A 4,254-nucleotide genomic window follows, 5' to 3' on the forward strand; every position below is an offset into this window, starting at 1 on the left:
CACACGCTCACACACACACACTCACTCACTCACTCACTCGCTCATCACTCACCTCACTCACTACTACCACTCACTCACTCCACTCGATTCACTCACTCACTCACTCCCTCTATCGCTACTTCAACAACGCACCTACGCATGTACACTCCCACACTCCTAGTCTATACACGATCTCTTCAGCTAACATCACAGGTCCATATACCTTCTTCCTCACATCTCACATGCTCTGTCTGTCTCTGAGTGGTGTCACTGTAGTGATGAGAACTCGAAGGGTAGTGATTTGAGCACAAGCACTAATTGTGCGGCTATATGTAGATTTCACGTAATTTAACACATACATATGTGTGTGGTATGTGTGTGAGTGTGTGTATGTGTGTGTACCTGGGCTCTCGTGTAAGTGTAACGTAATATAACCAAAGACTCTTTTCGTGTTACTTTTTTAATATATTTCAAGATAAATCATATTAATATTTATCATATTTATCATATTTTTTAACTTTCTGCATGTAAATATATATCCTCAATATAAGCCAGAGTCGCCGAAACAACACCAAAACTTATAATGTTTTGCGTTTCAGGACACAAGAGGTTTCTAGTTGACTGATTTGGCTTCACCTAGTAAAATGGGGCGTTGTAGGTCCTTAGAGTTCTTTCGCATAAGCATAAGTTAACCAAAAGTACACAACTTATTTATATATTACTTCTCTCTACACAACACTCTCTCACTCTCTCTCTTCTCTCATCCTCTAACAATCAAACACTCTACTCTCTCTCTCTCTCTCTCTCTCTCTCTCTTTCACCCTCACACTCTCTCACACAAACTCATCCACACACAAACACTCTCACCCCCACACATCTCTCTTCTATCCTCTTATTTAACTCTCTCACTCACTCACTCACATCTCTCTCTACACACTCACTCACTCACACACCACACACACAATTTCTCACTCACCCACACACACACATAAAATTCTATTCTATTTAAATTTAAATTATATTCTAATATAGATCTATCTATATACATACTTATCTATATTTCATTCTACTTTAATATATCTTCATATTCTTTTTTATCATTCACTAATATGTATATAACTCTATATAATATTTCTACATAGTGTATCTTTCTTCTCTTATATTTTCTTATCTATATATATTCTCTATTCTCTCTACTCCTTTTCTTCACTCTTATAAATATATATATATCTATCATATCTCTAATTATCTCTCTAATATAATTATCTCTCACTTGTTCTCTCTACTTCTTGTGTGTAAATATCTATCTAATCTCTTATCTATCTAATTATCTATAGTTCTATATAATATTTTTTTTCATCTCAAATATATAAATATATTTCTTATTATATATCTTAGCTTCTGTCTTATATCTCTAAATCTATTTTCTTATCTATATCTATATATATATACTCTCATATTATTTATACATCTATATCACTCATATATTATAATATAAACTCTCTTTTTTTTTTTTTTTTTTATTTCTATTATAATATCAAACCAAAGAAAAACCAACATTGTGTGTGTCAACGCTATGCTATTCTACATATCTACATATATCTCTCTCTCTATATATATATAGAGAGAGAGAGAGGGGACAGAGATGAGGGAGTGGAGATTAGGTGGAGGAGAGAGGGATTAGAGAGAGGGGGAGGAGAGGGTAGAGGGAGAGATTGTTTAGTGAGAAGGGGGCGAGAGAGAAAGAGAGAGAGATGATGAGGAGAGAGAGGATTGGGTGTGGAGGAGAGAGAGAGAGAGAGAAAAACGAGAGGAGAGATGAGAGATGAGGATGGAGAGAGGAGAGAGAGATGAGAGAGAGGGCAAAGATGAGGAGAGATGAGAGAGAGAAGAGAGAGAGTGGAGGAGATGAGAGAGTGAGACGAGAGAGGGGGGGGGGAAGAGATATAGAGAGAGGGGGAAAGAGAGCGACGGAAAGAGAGAGGGAGAGATATTACAGAGGAGGGGGGGGGACGAAAGTTAGAGAGTGAAGAAGAGAGGAGGGAGCGGGAGAGATGTGTAGATGAGAGAGAGGGAATGAGGTTAGAGATTGTTAGCGAGAGAGAGAGAGAGAAAGAGAGAGGATTTCGTCGAGAGAGAGAGAGAGAGGAGAGGGCAGATGACGATCGAGGGGGGGGATGAGAGGTTAAGGGGGGGGGGGGGAGAGAGAGAGAGATGATGAGAGAGAGAGAGAGAGCCGGAAAGGAGAGAGAGCGAGATTGAATGAGAGAGAGACGGTGAGAGAGAGATGATGAGAGAGAGAGAGAAGAGAGAGAGGGCAGAGAGGAAAAGAGAGAAAGATGGGAGTGGCGGAGAGAGAGAGAGAGAGAGGGCGGAGAAGGAGGAACTGAGAGGGCAGGCGGCGGAGAGGCGGAGAGAGAGAGAGAGAGAGAGAGAGAGAGAGAGACGATAGAGATAGAGGTGAGGAGGATGAGAGGAATGAGAGCGATGAGAGAGAGAGCGAGGAGAGATATGGGATGGGCCGGAGGATTAAGGGAGATAGAGAGAGAGAGAGAGAGGAGATTGAGAGAGAGAGAGCGAAAGGAGGAGAGAGACGAGAGGGGGGGAAGGTGAGATGAGAGAAGTGAAAAAAATAGGAATAACATATCTGTATATCTACATACACAAACACTAAAACATACCCACACACAACCAAACACACACATACAAAACAAACACTCTCTGTGTATTTATATTTCTATATATATATCATCTATCTCTCTTTATTTTTTTTTACTAATATATATCTTTTTATATTTATCTTTCTCTCAATATATTATATATTCTTTTTTAAATATATAAAAATATATATCTATCTATATAATTATACTATTATATATATAATATATAATATATATATATATATAAATAAATATTATATATCTATCTCTATATTAATAATCTAAATCTTAATAAATTTTATCATATAATAAATATCTTATATATCTATATCTCCCTATAACTCTACAATATCAATATAAATATATCTCTTATATATATATAATCTATTTCTATCTATACTATCCCTTCTTTCTCACTAATATATATATATATATATCTATATATATTAGACTTCTATCTCATATCTCTATCTGTGTATTTTGAATTCTGAGAGATGTGCTATAGATAGATAGAGATTATCTATAATGGTTAGATGAGGGATAGAAAGTTAGATGAGAGAGGACGAGAGAGGGAGAGACTAGAGGCAGCTTGGGTGAGATAGTAAGGAAGAGGACGAGGAGAGGGGGAGAGGTTAGATATTGTTAGAGAGGAAGAGGGCGAGAAACGAGGGAGGAGAGGAGAGAGGAGAGATGAGTGAGGAGAGAGAGAAGAGAGAAGAGAGACGATGGAGAGAGACGTTGAGAGAGAAGTGGAGAGGAGAGAGGAGATTGAGGACTGAGTTAGAAGAGACGAGGAAGAGTAGGAGAGGATGAGGGGATGGGAGAGAGAGGAGGGGGAGACGGAGAGAGAGAGGGAGAGAGGAGAGGATGCGGGACAGAGGAGAGAGAGAGAGAGGGAGAGGGAGAGAGAGGATGGAGAGCTGAGAGGGATAGAGAGAGGAAGAGGCGGGGGGGTAGAGGAGAGTGGGAAAGAGAGAGAGAGAGATAGTTAGAGGAGAGAGGGGTGGAGAGGGAGAGAAAGTTAGAGAGTGAGATGAGGAGAGAGGGAGAGGGAGAGATAGTTAGAGAGAGAGAGGGAGAGGTAGAGATTGTTAGTAGAGAGAGAGAGGAAGACGAGGGAGATGAGAGAGAGAGAGAGAGAGAGTGCGATGAGAGGAGATGAGAGAGAGAGAGAGGAAGGGCGGAGAGAGAGAGAGAGAGGTGGGGTTGGGGAGTGAGAGAGAGGAGGGGGGGAGAGAGAGAGGGGGCGGAGAGAGAGAGAGAGAGTGATGAGAGAGAGGAGAGAGTGAGGAGAGATGAGATGAGAGACGATGATCGAGAAGAAGAGAGTGAGAGGAGAGAGAGAGAATGAGAGAGAGAGAATGAGAGAGAGGGAGAGAAGGAGGAGAGAGAGAGGAGAACATGAGAGAGAGAGATGAGTGAGAGAGAGAGGACGAGAGAGAATGTGAGAGAGAGAGAGAGAGAAGGAGAGAGGAGAGGAGAGAGAGAGATGATGAGGAGGAGAGTTGGAGGAGAGACTGAGAGAGAGAAGGAGAGAGAGGGCAGAGAGAGATGAGAGAAAGATCGAGGGCGGAGTGAGAGAGAGAGAGAGGGCGGAGAGAGAGAGAGGGGCGGG

Source organism: Penaeus chinensis, chromosome 29 (assembly GCF_019202785.1).
Source record: "Penaeus chinensis breed Huanghai No. 1 chromosome 29, ASM1920278v2, whole genome shotgun sequence".
NCBI classification, from domain to species: domain Eukaryota; kingdom Metazoa; phylum Arthropoda; class Malacostraca; order Decapoda; family Penaeidae; genus Penaeus; species Penaeus chinensis.